Source organism: Hyperolius riggenbachi, chromosome 3 (assembly GCF_040937935.1).
Source record: "Hyperolius riggenbachi isolate aHypRig1 chromosome 3, aHypRig1.pri, whole genome shotgun sequence".
Classification (NCBI taxonomy): Eukaryota; Metazoa; Chordata; class Amphibia; order Anura; family Hyperoliidae; genus Hyperolius; species Hyperolius riggenbachi.
The window spans coordinates 486,969,633-486,988,465 of NC_090648.1; the positions used below are offsets into that span (position 1 = coordinate 486,969,633).

Genomic DNA, 18,833 nt, shown 5'->3' on the forward strand with positions numbered 1-18,833 from the left:
CTCGCAAGTTATCTCAGCATTGTTGTGGATCTTTTTATGGAATAGTTCAGATGTTGTTGCATAAAGAATTCGGATCCAAGAAAAATGTTAGCATCAGACCGGGTTTCACGGTTTCTCTAGCGTTTTGGACGCTAGTCTCATGGAGAGGTTTGCCAGAAGTAGACATTAGATGAATATTGCAAAACTGAGGTTGTATTTAATGGGCAGAGAATTGTCTTAAGGAAAATTTCACAAAGCTGCATTGGATTGTGCATTGAATATGAGTAACATTTGTAATTCATACCTTTTTAAAATGTTTCATCCTTCAAAAGTTATAGTTTGCAGAAGTATTTAACATTCTCCAATCTGTCTCTCTAGTGACTGTCATTGTGTCTGACAACAACTTCCTGCACATCTCCAGACTTCTGGAGGCTGGGGGCTGCTCTGAGGGCTGGGCTAGGGGCAGGAGTCCAGGCAGGACTGAGGGCAAGGCTGGAGACTGGGCTTGGGGCTGGACTATTGGTTGTCAAGGAATCTGGGCTTTGGGATTCATTATAAGCGTGGGCCATTTTGGTGCAGGGTTAAGGCGAAAAACTGCTCACTCTGCTACTGCACAAACTCCAGGCCCACGCTGATTATTATTCCCCCTCCAAGTGGTAACCACTCTGGGGGACATCTAATTCGGCTATCGCCATTAGCTAAATTACCTTTTTTTTCTTACTAATTTGTGTGGCACCCGACTGAAACTCCAGGTGCCCAAATCAGGCATGCAGTGCTGGTGCCGAAACAATCGCGTTGTGCTGTATTGGGGGTAGGACTGTGGTTGGGCGGGAAGCTGTGATTTGGGCTGGATTGGAGGCTGGGCAGTGGGTTGGGCAGGAAGCTGGGGTTGAGGCTGGACTGTGAGCTGGACTTTAGGTTTGGGCTGGACTGGAGGCTGGGCAGTGGGTTGGGCTTGGGGCTGAACTGTGGGTTGGGCTTAAAGCTGAGCGTGGGGCTGGACTAGAGGCTGGACAGTGGGTTGAGCAGGAAGCTGGGCTTGGGGTTGGACTGTGGGTTGGGCAGGAAGCTGGGCTTGGGGCTGGACTGGAGGCTGGACAGTGGTTGGGCTTGAGGTTCGACTGTGGGCCAAATAGTAGATATAGGGCTTGATTCACAAAGCGGTGCTAACCTACTTAGCACGTCTAAAGTCTTTAGACGTGCTAACCAGGGTGCTAAGTAGGTTAGCACCGGATTTCTCAATTAGATCGAGCACTAACTTTGCGCGCGCAAAGTCCTATGCCTGCTAAGTCCCATAGGCTTTAATGGGCACTTCATGCGGAGCGCCTAGCACTCTGTGCAGTGCGCGAGTAACGTTTTGCGCGCATAAAGTTTTGTGCACGAAAAGCTCGTTTAGACGTGCTAAGGGGGTTTTTATAGGCATGCTAACAGTTAGCACCGCTTTGTGAATCAAGCCCTTAGTCACAGAGATGCTAATAATTCCTGTTTGCATGCACCATTCATGCCAACTCTATGCAACTTGGAGCTGAGATATTGAAATTAATCTACTGACCATCTGGATTGGCCCAGTCCTGAACTGCATACAATCTGCGTAAAAGTTTGCGTACAAGTCGTGGTTACTGATATCTCTACTGCCAGCCATGTAAATTATTTAGTAAATCAAGTCTGGGGAGCAGAGCTGGGTTTAGGTGAAATAGGTCCCTGAGCAATTGTAAACACCCCCTCTCCCCCCATACAGCGGTATTCGGTGGCCTAGGCAACATAGCAAATTTGGCTTCCCTTGCTGGCCACCTAGCCTCTTTGCTAAGGTAAGATTGGGATCAGAAAAAGGTGTCATCCAGGCCCTGAACCGCCAGGCTCGGAGTTTTGGGCCACCCATACCCCCATATAACAGTATTACTAGATGGTCTTAGTGCTCCCACTCCTCAGATAGCAGTGTTAGGTGGCTTTTGTGCCTACACTCCCTGATACCAGCATTAGGGTTGGTGTTTGTGCCCCCTTTCCCTATGAGTACAGATTGCACAGAGGAGCGTTATATCTCACCTTCTTTCACCACGCACACTCTTCATCTTCTTCTGCCTATTTTAGCCTCCTGTATGTACCAATTGGCACCTCGTCTTCACACCTGGCCTGCAGGCTAGGCACGTACACACTGTAACCTGCCTGCATTTCACCAGGACGGAGAGGTAACCTATAACCCTCTACCATGCACTTTGTATTAACCTCTGGGTATCACCTGGTGTGCGCCGCGGGAGCGTGCAATTTGGGTGCCAGCTATCGGCAGACATTTGAGCGCCGTCCGAGGTGCCCATTGAAGTAGCATTGAGTTGAAATTTGGGTGCCCCATAAATAGCGGGCGTCCAGATTATCGCTCAATGCTGCGATTTCAACGGGCAGGGTGGCAATTGGTGGTGGAGGGAAGGGCTTAAGGTTAGGCGTGTGTGCGGGAAGGGGGGGAGGGGGGCAGGTGGGTAGGCGGCAGGTAGGGTGTTTGTGGGAGGTCTTAGGGCACTTACATTACATAACGCTTGTAGGAGCCAATTTCCTGCAAGCGTTATGATCTGCGGCGTGGACGTCGGGATGTTGCAGTGTGACGCTGATTAGTGGCGGTAGTTCTAATTCACCCGATGGGAAACCACCGATGCCGGAGGATTAAAAGCTCTCGGTTACGTCATACCATAACGCGCCAAAACGCAGCATTCGATGTGAAAGAGTCTATGGACTTTCATTTTACCTCGATTAACGCAAAGTATTGACTTTGCGTCAAAACGCCAAAAATCAGCTCTGGTGTGAAACAGTCCTTAGGGTTAGGCGTCAGGGGGAGGGTTCTGTGTGAGAATAGGGCTAGGTTTAGTTATAGTAAAATATCGGTATTTAATACTGATATTTTACGACCTTGCTTTACACGTTTTTTAATTGTATAATATCAGTAAATTTACCGATATTTTGCTATAGGCTTTTCTGAGCGCCGAAATTTCCAGGCGCCCTTTTTATTATGTATGTGTGAGCCGCAACCTCACACCTCAATAGTGACGCCCTTTAACAAAACTTGAGGACCCCTACAGGCTCTGGGGCCCTGGGCAATTGCCTAGCTTGCTCTTATGGAAGCGTTGACTTAGACCTCTGGCAGGAGCTAGATGCGGGAGTCTGGCTCTAACCACTGATGAATGAGCTTTCGACACCGTGCTAGTAAACGCCGGAGGTGGCGGTGCGATGCCAGATGCCAGCGTAGCCTGGCATTCCAAGGACAATCCCGCCAATATCTGCTGCTTGCACAAGACTTTCTGCGGTGAAGCAATGCTCCACTTGTAATCCATGTTAACAGCACAGCTTACCTCCACACCCCGTAATTGTCACAGGAATGTGCCATCTTCTCACAGCAGGATCACACGGGACCACACACATCCCCGCGCTACACTGGCTGTGTGCCGGCTGAAACCCAATCCCGCCATGGGATGCAATATGGTGCAAGCGAAATAACTGAACGCTCTATAGGCCATCTCTCACTCTGCAAGGATCAGATCACAAAGAATGCCAGGAATGGGAACAGCTCTTCTCCTGAACCCACTTACAGCTTCTGTACAGCCCAATTCCAGAAAAAAAGTACGACACACACTGCAGCTAGTTTACAACCAGTACAGACACAGAATAACTGCTTAGTTGGGGTTTCCTCCCACATCCCAAAAACATAAAGATAAGTTAATTGGTCCCCCCCCCCCCCTAAATTGGCCCTAGACTACAATACATACACTCCACAATATAGACATATGACTATGGTAGGGACTAGATTGTGAGGGACAGTTACTGACAAGACTATATATATATATATATATATATATATATATATATATATATATATATATATACTCTGTACAGCGCTGCAGAATATGTCAGCACTATATAAATACTAAATAATAATATTCAGCACACACTGCAGCTAGTTTACTATCAGTACAGGCACAGAGTAACAGCTTATACGGTACATGCTGGAGGTAGCAGAGATCAGCACACACTACAGCTAGTTTACTATCAGTACAGGCACAGAGTAACAGTTTATACTGTGCATTACGCAAAAGGTGGATCAGCGTATCACCAGGCCGCCTCCGAATGGCCTACAATCAGAGGAGGTGGCCTGGTGATGCGCTGATCCACCTTTTGCGCAATTTTAGATTTTACTTGGTAGCGCACCCAGGCTATGCATATGCATAGGTTAGGATTTAGTTAGTGTTAGGTCCCCTCCCATAGGGGGATGACTTCTCCGCAGTGGGAGGGACTAGTACTTAACAAGTTGCATGCAAGCTGTTACAGGAAACCAACATCCTCCAGTGGTAGACAGGTTATGTGTATGCTAGTGTGTGTATTTTATCCCACAAGTGGGGCTTGCACTCTCTTGCAGGTAGGCACTCATCCGTTTTTAAGTAGCGCTGTTCATTTCTTTGCTTTATACTGTGCATACTGGGGGTAGCAGAGATCAGTATACATTGCAAATAGTTTACTATCATTAGACACAAAATAACAGCTTATACTGTATATACTGGAGGTAGTAGGTACCAGCTCACATTGCAGCTAGTTTACTTTCAGTACAGGCACAGAGTAACAGCTTATACTGTACATACTGAAGGTGGCAGGGATCAGCACACACTGCAGCTAGCTTATGATTAGTACAAGCATAGAGTAACAGCTTATACTGTACATACTGGAGGTAGTAGGTACCAGCACACACTGCAGCTAGTTTACTTTCAGTGCAGGCACAGTGTGACAGCTTATACTGTACATACTGGAGGCTGCAGAGATCACCCCACACTGCAGCTAGTTTACGATCAGTACAGGCATAGAGTAACAGCTTATACTGTACATACTGTCACCTCCTTGGCCATATGATTCTTTCTGGATTTTAGGGTCTAAAAGCTTTAGGCAGTGGCTGGATGGTGTAATGGTTAAGGGTTCTGCCTCTGACACAGGAGACCAGGGTTTGAATCTCGGCTCTGCCTGTTCAGTAAGCCAGCACCTATTCAGTAGGAGACCTTTGGCAAGTCTCCCTAACACTGCTACTGCCTATAGAGCGCGCCCTAGTGGCTGCTGCTCTGGCGCTTTGAGTCCGCCAGGAGAAAAGCGCGATATAAATGTTATTTGTCTTGTCTTGTCTTGTCAAAAGCGGTACAATTAGCAGTACTTATCCTGTAATGTGTAGGAGGTACTGAAATCCCTCATAACACTATACTAATAATACTTTGATGACGTCCTTGACAAGCATCTGATTTGGGCGTCACTTCAGCCTGTTCCGCGCTGCCCCTTTAAATCTCCCCGCAGGAAGAAAGGGGGTCGAGCGGGATAAGCAGTATCCATGGAGATGAATCTGCTAATGAAGAAAAGACAACATATTCGGGGGTCAGGGATAATGTTGCAGGTCATGGAACGGGCTGTGACCTCCCAGTTGGGTATTTCCTGTGTTGTTGTCTATAATTCTGCGCTGGCCAAGGCTCACATTTCTGCCTCTTCACTTTTCCAGATGATCTAAGGTACAAAAACCACCCCTTTCTGCAGGAATTTGGGGAGAGCGTCTGCTGTCTGCAGAAATCGCAGATGGCAGACGCTCCCCCCAAACCTTCGTCTCTCGCGAAATATCCAGACGTGAACGTCCCCCTGAACTGATCGTGTCTGACAAATCACGGTAGGGAGGCCATATACTGACAGCGATAGCTGAAATCTGACCCTATAGGCAGATAGACGGGTGATATACAGTATATAGACAACCTTAATGCACAGATCGATAAGTGCCCACTAATGACAATCTTGATTGTACAATCTTACCAAATCTATTATTATTATTTAATGTATTTATAAAGGTGCCCATTAAATTTACAATTTTTTGCTTTACTACTTTTGACGCACTTTTTATGATCAAATTGTATAGAAAACTGCACCGTTTTGTTGCGCAAATCAATGGGATACTATTCTTTGATCGTTTGGAAATGGAAAAGAATGATCTATCCGAAAGTTAGATTTTATGATCGAATCGAAATGTAAAACGTTCTTAAATCGGGGACCCCGAGCAGTAGATGAAAATGAAATCGGTACTTACCTGGGGCTTCCTCCAGCCCACCGTAGGCCGCGAGGTCCCCCGGGGTCGTCCTCCTGGCTCCTCTCCAGGGCCCGCTGGAGACTTCCTCATAACAGCGGCCGGCGTGACAGTCCTGCGCATGCGCGGTTTTCTACCTCTGAACCACGCATGGGCAGGACTGGCACACTGGCCGCCGCAATGACACGTAGCGGCCGGCGTGATGACACGGAGCATCACCATTCAGGAGGTTTTGGGCCGACACTCGGCCCGGGTGTTGCCGGTAACAAAGTCTCCAGCGGGACCGGGAGAGGAGCCAGGACGACGCCAGGGGACCTCGCGGACTACGGGGGGCTGGAGGAAGCCCCAGGTAAGTACTGATTTCATTTATAGCTACTGCTCAGGGTCCCTTTAAAGGGAACAATCGATAATTGCCTTCCGATTAGTTACGGTCGTTTAAATTGCGTCGAAAGATCGCATCTGATGAAAAAATTGTACCATTAAAGGGGAACTGAAGTAAGAGGTATACGGAGGCTGCCATATTTATTTCCTTTTAAGCAATACCAGTTGCCTGGCAGCCCTGCTGATCCTCTGCCTCTAATACATTTAGCCATAGCCCCTGAACAAGCATGCAGCAGATCAGGTGTTTCAGACTGTGAATAACACCAGAAACAAGCATGCAGCTAGTCTTGTCAGATCTGACTTTAGATACTACTGCAGAGAAATAGACCAGCAGGGCTGCCAGGAAACTGGTATTGATTAAAAGGAAATAAATATGGCAGCCTCCGTATACCTCTTACTTCAGTTCCCCTTTAATGTGCACCTTAAAGCGCCAACATATTACAAAGCGCCGGACAATAAATACATACAGTGGTACAAAGGACGACAAATGTAAAAAGTGTAAGTGATAGACAGCTGACCACGCCAGCCCTAGTGCCCGCTATTTATTATTATTATTTAGTATTTAGTGTATATAGCGCACAACATCTTCCGCAGGGCTGTACAGAGTATATTATCTTGTCACTTTAGGCCCTTTCACACTATGGGCTTGATTACAGCAGTTATCACGCACTCTGCCACTCACAAAAGTTTACACGCGAACAGCATTAGGTTATCGTGCGAAGGTTATAAGACAAATATCACACCTTATCAAATGAATCACACGTTATCAATAGTTATCACATATTATCAAAGTTAACACGCCTTATAAGAATAGCATAGCGAGCGGTAGGAACCCGCAGGGGCTCAGGGCAGGACGAGTGCCATTGCCAATTAGCAGGCATACTGTAAGTTCATAGCACTTCCTATGCTACTCTGATAAAGCGTGTTAACCCTTGATAACGGGCTTGATTCACTAAACCGTGATAATTCATATCACGGCCATACTAGTGTTTTCACGCACGTTTTTGCGCAATTGCGATTCTTTGCACGCAATTGCGAATTTTCTTGCGGAATCGTGGGCAAAAATTAGGGATTGCGCAAGAAAACGCAAAAACGCGCACAGCTGTGATATTAGTTATCACAGTTTAGTGAATCAAGCCCAATGTGCGATAACTTCGATAACGGTGTGATATTTGTCCCATCACGGTTTAGTGCAGTGGTCCTCAAACTAAGGCCCGCGGGCCGAATGTGGCCCCCTGAGGCTTTTTTACCGGCCCCCCACACACAAAATGTATTACTTATAGATGCGGTCAGCTACATCTTTAAATATTGGTGGCCTGCATATAGAATAGCAGTTCTGGCTCCTCCCATCCACATGGAAGCCAGAAAGCAGTAATTTGCTGGTTTCCAATCAAATTCCAGGCGACACTATTGTCCAATTGGACTGCAGGTTGTCACCTGGGTATGCTTCACTGTCTGGCCCGCAAAGACTTCTACATCATGTTATGTATACTCCGGCCCCCCAGTCTGAAGTACGTTGACCCAGCCCTTGACCCAAAACGTTTGGGGACCCCTGATTAGTGAATAGAACCCTATACACGCTGCCATGCACATTTCAGCAGCGCATATAGTATGTGATCAGCAAAAACATCAGAAGTGCATGGACAGTACTTCTGACACTCAGAATATGCGCGCTGCACAGCAGTGCGATGCGCTATCACACTGCTGCACGCTTTTTTGGCAGAGCGCATTGCTGATCCCATTCATTGTAATGAATGGGATCATCAGCGCGACACACGGCATCGCGGATGGAGTGCAATCAGGTGCGTTTGCGTCCCTAACGCACGGCCATACGCATTGCCTAATGTGAACAAGGCCTAACTGTCCCTTAGAGGGGCTCACAATCTAATCCCTACCATAGTCATATGTCTATGTATGTATGGTGTGATGTATGTATCATAGTCTAGGGCCAATTTAGTGGAAAGTCAATTAACTTATCTGTATGTTTTGGGGATGTGGGAGGAAACTGGAGTGCCCAGAGGAAACCCACACAGACACAGGGAGAACATGCAAACCCCTTGCAGATAGTGCCCTGGCTGGGATTGGAATTGGGGACCCAGCGCTGCAAGGCAAGAGCGCTAATCAATACGCCACCGTGTTATTGTGTCGGGTGCTTATTCAACAGGTGCCTGTGGCGGCGCCCAAACTTCCATCACTAGCAGGGTGCCCAAATTGCCTGATCAGTTCTGGGAGACCAGGCATTACTTTCACTGGCTTCAGAACTCTCAGTAAACAAACATTTCGCACAGCAGCACCTGACAGGACTAAAGATGGTCTTGCCTGTGATAAATTTCATAAAGTAAATCGGGGAGAGGAAAGAATTTACACCGGACAAACACTGTGTAAATATTCTATAATTGAATATTGTAAACAAAAAAAAAATATATGTACATGTTGTTATCCTTTAAAGGATACCTGAGGTGACATGTGACATGATGAGATAGACATGTGTATGTACAGTGCCTAGCACACAAATAACTATGCTGTGCTCCTTTTTTTTCTCTGTCTGAAAGAGTTAAATATCAGGTAAGTAAGTGGCTGACACAGTCCTGACTCAGACCGGAAGTGACTACAGTGTGACCCTCACTGTTAAGAAATTCCAACTATAAAACACTTTCCTAGCAGAAAATGGCTTCTGAGAGCAAGAAAAAGATAAAAAGGGGAATTTCTTATCAGTGAGGGTCAAACTGTAGTCACTTCCTGTCTAAGGCCTGGTGCACACCAAAACCAGCTAGCAGATCCGCAAAATGCTAGCAGATTTTGAAACGCTTTTTCTTATTTTTCTGTAGCGTTTCAGCTAGCGTTTTGCGGTTTTGTGTAGCAGTTTTGGTGTAGTAGATTTCATATACTGTTACTGAACAGCTTCTGTGACAAAAACGCCTGCAAAACCGCTCTGAACAGGCGTTTTTCAGAGCGGTTTGCGTTTTTCCTATACTTAACATTGAGGCAGAAACGCATCCGAAATCCAAAAAATGCCTCACCCCGGGAGGATTCGTTTCTGCAAAACGCCTCCCACTCTGGTGTGCACCACCCCATTGAGATACATTGACCAAGCGGATCCGCAGCCGCAAGCGGCTGCAGAAACGCTGAAAAAGCCGCTCGGTGTGCACCAGCCCTGAGTCAGGACTGAGTCAGCCACTTTCATACCTGATATTTAACTCTTTCAAGCAGAGAAAGAGAAAAAGGAACACAGCATAGTTATTTGTGTGCTAGGCACTGTACATACACATGTCTATCTCATCATGTCACATGTCACTTCCGGTATCCCTTAAAAGATAAAGAAGGATTCGGTCTTAGAAATCACATTAGAACTGAATCATATCTGTTGGTTCACATCACTATTCCGCATACAGCTTTACACAAGCAAGCCCGGGCTGTGACTAATATAAAACACAAAACACCAGTTCACATGAGCTAATGGTTCTCTTACAATCCCCGGACTCGCGTTCCCTCTAGAATCGTGTCCGGGAATGAGTAAAGTTTCAGCCCTTCACTGTGCACAAATCGCCAGTTTACAGAAAGCAGTGGAGAGCTGCCTCATTACTCTAACGGGGGAAGGCGCTTGGCTGAGGAATGGATTGCAGCGGTGGGAAACGCTTGCAGGGTGTATGAGGCCGAACGGTGAGAATTCTTTCCCGAGTGGCTGTAAATCATCTGCTCGCAAACACCACACGCATTTTAATTGTCGTTTATTTGCCAAAATACACAATATGGAACAGGTAAAAAAGGCTGAAGCTCTCTGTATCCCAGCTTATTACGCTATTATGTGCATGACTACACAGCATAAATCACAAGCGCTTTGTTTTATGGAACTGTTGTTGTTATTATGATGCTTTGAGAGACTCTTTCAGATACAGTATATATGTTTACATATATAGTATGGAGCAAATGGAAAATGTCCCCAGTACTTCCTGATCTCATTCTATCCCATCCACCAGTAGTTATGTGGCTTGTAGATGTGCAGGCAGAGAAGGGTTTAGGTGCCTTGTAGATGTGCAGGCAGAGAAGGGGTTATGTGCCTTGTAGATGTGCAGGCAGAGAAGGGGTTATGTGCCTTGTAGATGTGCAGGCAGAGAAGGGGTTATGTGCCTTGTAGATGTGCAGGCAGAGAAGGGGTTATGTGCCTTGTAGATGTGCAGTCAGAGAAGGGGTTAGAGTTATGTGTCTTGTAGCTGTGCAGGCAGAGAAGGGGTTATGTATCTTGTAGCTGTGCAGGCAGAGAAGGGGTTATGTATCTTGTAGCTGTGCAGGCAGATAAGGGGTTATGTGTCTTGTAGCTGTGCAGGCAGAGAAGGGGTTATGTATCTTGTAGCTGTGCAGGCAGAGAAGGAGTTATATGTCTTGTAGCTGTGCAGACAGAGAAGGGTTATGTATCTTGTAGCTGTGCAGGCAGAGAAGGAGTTATATGTCTTATAGCTGTGCAGGCAGAGAAGGGGTTATGTGGCTTGAAGATGTGCAGGCAGAGAAGGGGTTATGTGTCTTGTAGTTGTGCAGGCAGAGAAGGGGTTATGTGGCTTGAAGATGTGCAGGCAGAGAAGGGGTTATGCGCCTTGTAGATAGGCGGGCAGAGAAGGGGTTATGTGACTTGTAGATGTGTAGGCAGAGAAGGGGTTATGTGGCTTGTAGATGTGCAGGCAATGCATCTTGTAGATGGGCAGGCACAGAAAGGCTTATGTGGCTTGTAGATGTGCAGGTAGAGAAGGGGTTTTGTATCTTGTAGTTGTGCAGGCAGAGAAGGGGTTATGTGTCTTGTAGATGTGCAGGCAGAGAAGGGGTTATTGGCTTTGTAGATGTGCAGGCAGAGAAGTGGTTATGTGTCTTGTAGATGTGTCGGCAGAAAATGGGTTTCGTGCCTTGTAGCTTTACAGGCAGAAAAGGGGTTATGTGTCTTGTTGCTGTGCAGGCAGAGAAGGGGTCATGTGGCTTGAAGATGTGCAGGCAGAGAAGGGGTTATGTATCTTGTAGTTGTGCAGGCAGAAAAGGGGTTATGTGTCTTGCAGATGTGCAGGCAGAGAAGGGGTTATGTGGCTTGAAGATGTGCAGGCAGAGAAGGGGTTATGTATCTTGTAGTTGTGCAGGCAGAGAAGGGGTTATGTGTCTTGCAGATGTGCAGGCAGAGAATGGGTTTGTGCCTTGTAGCTGTGCAGGCAGAGAAGGGGTTATGTGCCTTGTAGCTGTGCAGGCAGAGAAGGGGTTAATGGCTTTGTAGATGTGCAGACAGAGAAGGGATTATTGGCTTTGTAGATGTGAAGGCAGAGAAGGGGTTAGGGTTGTGTGTCTTGTAGCTGTGCAGGCAGAGAAGGGGTTATGTATCTTGTAGCTGTGCAGGCAGAGAAGGGGTTATGTGTCTTGGCAGAGAAGGGGTTATGTGCCTTGTAGCTGTGCAGGCAGAGAAGGGGTTATGTATCTTGTAGCTGTGCAGGCAGAGAAGGGGTTATGTGGCTTTGTAGATGTGCAGGCAGAGAAGGGGTTATGTGGCTTGAAGATGTGCAGGCAGAGAAGGGGTTATGTGTCTTGTAGTTGTGCAGGCAGAGAAGGGGTTATGTGTCTTGCAGATGTGCAGGCAGAGAATGGGTTTGTGCCTTGTAGTTGTGCAGGCAGAGAAGGGGTTATGCGCCTTGTAGCTGTGCAGGCAGAGAAGGGGTTATGTGCCTTGTAGCTGTGCAGGCAGAGAAGGGGTTATGTGCCTTGTAGCTGTGCAGGCAGAGAAGGGGTTATGTGGCTTTGTAGATGTGCAGGCAGAGAAGGGGTTATTGGCTTTGTAGATGTGCAGGCAGAGAAGAGGTTATGTGGCTTGTAGATGTGCAGGCAGAGAAGAGGTTATGTGCCTTGTAGCTTTGCAGGCAGAGAAAGAGTTAAATGTTGTGTAGCTGTGCAGGCAGAGAAGGGGTTATGTGCCTTGTAGATGTGCAGTCAGAGAAGGGGTTATGTATCTTGTAGCTGTGCAGGCAGAGAAGGGGTTATGTGTCTTGTAGCTGTGCAGGCAGAGAAGGGGTTATGTATCTTGTAGCTGTGCAGGCAGAGAAGGGGTTATGTATCTTGTAGCTGTGCAGGCAGAGAAGGGGTTATGTGTCTTGTAGCTGTGCAGGCAGAGAAGGGGTTATGTATCTTGTAGCTGTGCAGGCAGAGAAGGGGTTATGTATCTTGTAGCTGTGCAGGCAGAAAAGGAGTTATGTCTTGTAGCTGTGCAGGCAGAGAAGGGTTATGTATCTTGTAGCTGTGCAGGCAGAGAAGGAGTTATATGTCTTATAGCTGTGCAGGCAGAGAAGGGGTTATATGGCTTGTAGCTGTGCAGTCAGAGAAGGGGTTGTGTCTTGTAGATGGGCGGGCAGAGAAGGGGTTATGTGACTTGTAGATGTGCAGGCAGAGAAGGGGTTATGTGGCTTGTAGATGTGCAGGCAATGCATCTTGTAGATGGGCAGGCACAGAAAGGCTTATGTGGCTTGTAGATGTGCAGGTAGAGAAGGGGTTTTGTATCTTGTAGTTGTGCAGGCAGAGAAGGGGTTATGTGTCTTGTAGATGTGCAGGCAGAGAAGGGGTTATTGGCTTTGTAGATGTGCAGGCAGAGAAGGGGTTATGTGTCTTGTAGATGTGTCGGCAGAAAATGGGTTTCGTGCCTTGTAGCTTTACAGGCAGAAAAGGGGTTATGTGTCTTGTAGCTGTGCAGGCAGAAAAAGGGTTATGTGTCTTGTTGCTGTGCAGGCAGAGAAGGGGTCATGTGCCATGTAGATGTGCAGGCAGAAAAGGGGTTATGTGTCTTGCAGATGTGCTGGCAGAGAAGGGGTTATGTGTCTTGTAGCTGTGCAGGCAGAGAAGGGGTTATGTGTCTTGTAGATGTGCGGGCAGAGAAGGGGTTATGTGCCTTGTAGCTGTGCAGGCAGAGAAGGGGTTATGTATATTGTAGCTGTGCAGGCAGAGAAGGGGTTATGTGGCTTTGTAGATGTGCAGGCAGAGAAGGGGTTATGTGGCTTGAAGATGTGCAGGCAGAGAAGGGGTTATGTGTCTTGTAGTTGTGCAGGCAGAGAAGGGGTTATGTGTCTTGTAGATGTGCAGGCAGAGAATGGGTTTGTGCCTTGTAGCTGTGCAGGCAGAGAATGGGTTTGTGCCTTGTAGCTGTGCAGGCAGAGAAGGGGTTATGTGGCTTTGTAGATGTGCAGGCAGAGAAGGGGTTATTGGCTTTGTAGATGTGCAGGCAGAGAAGAGGTTATGTGGCTTGTAGCTGTGCAGGCAGAGAAAGAGTTAAATGTTGTGTAGCTGTGCAGGCAGAGAAGGGGTTATGTGCCTTGTAGATGTGCAGGCAGAAAAGGGATGGTGTGTCTTGTAGATGTGTAGGCAGAGAAGGGTTATGCGCCTTGTAGATGTGCAGGCAGAAAAGGGGTTATGTGTCTTGCAGATGTGCAGGCAGAGAATGGATTATGTGTCTTGTAGATGTGCAGGCAGAGAAGGGGATGTGTGCCTTGTAGATGCGCAGGTAGAGAAAGGGTTATGTGTCTTGTAGCTATGCAGGCAGAGAAGGGGTTATGTGTCTTGTAGATGTGCAGGCAGAGAAGGGGTTATTGGCTTTGTAGATGTGCAGGCAGAGAAGGGGTTATTGGCTTTGTAGATGTGCAGGCAGAAAAGGGTTTATGTGTCTTGCAGATGTGCAGGCAGAAAATGGGTTATGTGCCTTGTAGCTGTGCAGGCAGAAAAGGGGTTATGTGGCTTGTAGCTGTGCAGGCAGATAAAGGGTTATGTGTCTTGTAGCTATGCAGGCAGAGAAGGGGTTATGTGTCTTGTAGATGTGCAGGCAGAGAAGGGGTTATGTGTCTTGTAGCTATGCAGGGAGAGAAGGGGTTATGTGTCTTGTAGCTATGCAGGCAGAGAAGGGTTACATGCCTTGTAGATGTGCAGACAGAGAAGGGGTTATGTTTTATAGGCTGATAATGTATTAAATGTATTATAAATATAGTCAGATACCACAGGATACCTTCTCTGGTCTTGTAAAATCCAGTCCTGACCACCAGGGCGAGCTGCACTATACTATAGGCTAATTGTGTATTATAGATATACTGTATTATCAGATACCACAGGACACACTCACAGACAGGTCTTGTGGAGTCCAGGCCTGAGCTGCACTATATTATAGGTTGATAGTATATTATATGTATTATAGATATATGGCCTCAATTCACTAAGATCATGCTGGAGATAATAAGGCAAGAGATAACTTACCTCCACACAGTGAGAGTTATTTTATCTCTTCATTCCTTAAGTTACCTCTTCTGTATGTAATTTACCTCCTCTGTAGTTAATTTACCTCCTCTGTAGTTATTTTCACACGCAGTTAATAACCAGCCTGTCTTTAACTCTGGAGTTATTTTAAGGATTGAAGAGTTAACTTAAAGACAGAAGAGTTAACTTTAGGTTTGCCTGAGGTAAAATGTTTCCAGAATACTACATGCTTTATCACCATGGTGATAACTCTAGAAGAGTTATTAAAGACAGGAGATAAGCTTAGTGAATTGAGGCCATAGTCAGATACCACAGGACATTCACAGGCCTTGTGGAGTCCAGGGCTGACCACCAGGGGGAGCTGCACTATATTATAGGTTGATAGTGTATTATATGTATTATAGGTATCGTTAGATACCACAGGACACAGATATTTTGTCTGATCAGTGCATGGGTCTAGATATCCATTTTCCTTTCATCTAATTTGAACTGAAGAACTGTCTTGCTATATCTACAAAACATCTTCTGTCTAAAACATGCAAGAGATCTGGTTTAAACTACTTCCTTTTTCTTTGTATATACCACAGCCTGGATCAACGGCAAAATTGACGGACGCAGTGCAGTTGCTGTGTGTTCAACATCTAAATTTAAAGAGGAGCTGTAGTGAAAATAACATAATGAACAAAATTGCTTATTGTTTATAATATTAATTTATGGATTATTTAGTCAGTGTTTGCCCATTGTAAAATCTTTCCTCCCCCTGACTTACATTCTGAAATGTATCACTGGTGGTGATAGCTTTAGTTCTGTCAGGTGATCTGCACGGAATGTTCGTTACTGAGAGTTCTGGGCACAGAGTGAGATACTGCTTGCTTGGCAGTTTGTAAAAGCTGTTGTTTCCTACAATGCAATGAGATTCACAGACAGTAAACTGTCAGAACCATGGTCATGACATCACAATATGGGAGGCAGGGTCGGACTGGGCCTCAGTAGTACAGTTTTTCCCTCGGTGGGCCCAGCCTCCAGGTCTCTGGTGGGCCCCCACTCCTTGTCTGACAGAGCTCCAATTGCTGCCTGCAGCACAAAAATTCTCTTCTCAGTGCTGTAATCCCTCATGCTGAGAGCAGTGGCGTAGCTAAGGAGCTGTGGGCCTCGATGAAAATTTTACAAATTGGGTCCCCCAAGCACTCTATACATAACAATTGATACGACGCACCAAAACCTGCCAATGGCAACTACAGTGTCAGAGGTGCAACAAAGGGATGGGAAATAGCTCGTTAATGTTTACCACTGTTAAAAGTATCTATAGAAGTGATTTATTATGAGCACAGGACCAATAGAGAGGTAATACTGTAGTTGAGGGAGGGCCCTTCAGGGCCCCTTTGGCTCAAGGGCCCCGATGTGGTCGCAACCTCTGCAAAGTAGGACATTACTTTATATTGAAGGAGGGGACTTTGTGCAAAGATTTGCTGGGCAGCAGTGTCTCTTAATTACAATGCTGCTGAGATCATGTACATTTGGCCCTGTCCATAATACATCATGACCACGCCCACCTTCCGGTGCATGGTCACGCCCTTTTTTCACCGTAATCCTGGGATGTGTGGGCCCCAGGTTGAAATTTCTTTGGTGGGTCCCCAGTGTCCCAGTCCGACCCTGGTGGGAGGGGTTTCACCACAATATCAGCCATACAGACCCCCTGATGATCTATTAGAGAAAAGGTAAAGATTTCTTATGGGAAAGGGGGTATCAGCTACTGATTGGGATGAAGTTCTACCCTGGATCCTCTTTAAAGGCTTCATATTATAGCTGTTTTGTGTTTGGAGGATTTATGTCAGGAGATATTAACCTTTAGCTTGAAAAGAAAGTAACTGGGTAGCGACACATAAAGGATGACTTTCCTGCAGAGCAGTGTTGGCCTGCGTGAAATGTCAGCGGAGTTTAGTAAAGATTCCCGGCTCATTGTCCTGTGGCATTTTGGCATTACAGATATAAATGACCTTTCCTCGATGTTCCTCAGGATACAAAAAAAAAAGGATGTGAGGGTCACGGGGGCAGGAGAGGGCGTCTCTGGGAAAGGGTGGGGGCAGGAGATGGGCGTCTGTGGGAAGGGGTGGGGGCAGGTGATAGGCATCTGTGGGAAGGGGTGGGGGCAGGAGATGGGCGTCTGTGGGAAGAGGTGGGGCAGGTGATGGGCATCTGTGGGAATGGTTGGGGTCAGGAGATGAACGTCTGTGGGAAGAGGTGGGGGCAGGTGATGGGCATCTGTGGGAAGGGGTGAGGTCAGGAGATGGGTGTCTGTGGGAAGGGGTGGGGTCAGGAGATGGGCGTCTGTAGGCAGGTGATGGGCATCTGTGGAAAGGGGTGGGGTCAGGAGATGGGCGTCTGTGGGAAGGGGTGATGCGGGTGATGGGCATCTGTGGGGAGGGGTGGGGTCAGGAGATGGGCGTCTGTGGGAAGGGGTGATGCGGGTGATGGGCATCTGTGGGGAGGGGTGGGGTCAGGAGATGGGCGTCTGTGGACAGGAAAGAGCCCAGTCACCAACATTTCGGACTGTGACAACCTGAAGTGATAAGCTGACCATACGTCAATCGATTTTGCGGCCCAATCGACCATCCAATTTGATAATTTTATTTAATCAAAAATCAGTGCCTCATGGGTCTGTAAATTAAGAAATTGGCAATGAACCCTACACCATTCAATTTTCTTAAAAATAGAATTACCCACACACTTGGGCGAAACAATCACCCCCGCAGTGGATGCAGGAGAAGCCAGGGAGGGGGGGGGGGGGTCGGGAGTCCGTGGCTCTTGGGCCCGTACAGGGACGTTTTTGCGGCCGGCGTGCATCACAGGAGGGGGGAGCAGCGGGCACACAGAGCCACGGGGAGGGGGCCGACTGCCCCCTCCATCACCTCAGGCCTTTCAGCGATCCCCCTTCCAGAGTTAGAGCAGCGGCCAGGCAGGGATACTCACCTCACTTCCGCGTTCCATGTGCTGGAGGCTCACTTGCACTGGTCTTCTCTGTCTCCACCACTCACTCTCTACTTCCTCATTAGTGGAAAAAGTGAGAGTGATCGGCGGAGACAGAGAAGACCAGCAGTGCATGAAGATCCAGAGCATGGAACATGGAAGTGAGGTAAGTCTCCCTGTCTATCTGCTGCTCTAATTCTTGAGGGGGAGCGCTGAAGGGCCCAAGGTGATGGAGAGGGGAGTCGGCTTCCCTCCCCATGGCTGTATTTGCCTGCTGCTTCCCCTCCAGGCTACCTATACCTGGGGCACCTACAGCTGGCTACCTATACTGGAAAACCTATACCTGGCTAGCATATACTGGGTCACCTATACCTGGCTACCTATCGCGGGGACACCTATACCTGGCTATCTGTAATGGTGGCACCTGTACTTGGCTACCTAAACTGAGGGCACTTATAGCTGGCTACATATACATGGGGCACTTATTCCTGGCTACCTATACTGGGGGCATCTATATCTGGCTACCTATACATGGGGCACTTATACCTGGTTACCTATACTGCAGACACCTATATCTGGATACCTATCAAGGGGGCACCTATAGCTGGCTACCTATAATGTAAGTATGTTTTTTACTTTATTTTTATATCCTACCTAGCCTGCCTTTTCAATTTCTATTTTGAGGGGGTACCTGGTATCTGGCTACCTATACTGGGGGCACCTATAGCTGACTACTTATATTGGGGGCACCTATACCTGGCTACCTATACTGGGGGCACCTTTACCTGGCTACCTGTAGTGGGGACACCTATACCTAGCTACCTATAATGGTGGCGCCGATACCTATCTACCTATACTGGGGGCACCTTTACCTGGCTACCTATAATGGTGGTACCTGTACCTGGCTACCTATACTGGGGACACCTATAGCAGGCTACCTATAATGGTGGCACCGATACCTAGCTACCTATACTGGGGGCACCTTTACCTGGCTACCTATAATGGTTGTACCTGTACCTGGCTACCTATACTGGGGACACCTATACCAGGCTACCTATACTGGGGGCACCTTTACCTGGCTACCTATAATGGTGGCACCTATACCTGGCTACCTATACTGGGGGCACCTATACCTGGCTACCTATAGTGGGAACACCTATACCTGGATGCCTATAAT

The 18,833-nt window shown here is 47.3% G+C and overlaps 1 protein-coding gene across 2 annotated transcripts in view; it reads left to right on the top strand.

Annotated features, from left to right (window-relative positions):
* CALD1 (caldesmon 1) overlaps positions 1-18,833 on the top strand; it is a 221,039-nt gene that overhangs the window by 90,917 nt on the left and 111,289 nt on the right. The window lies entirely within an intron of this gene.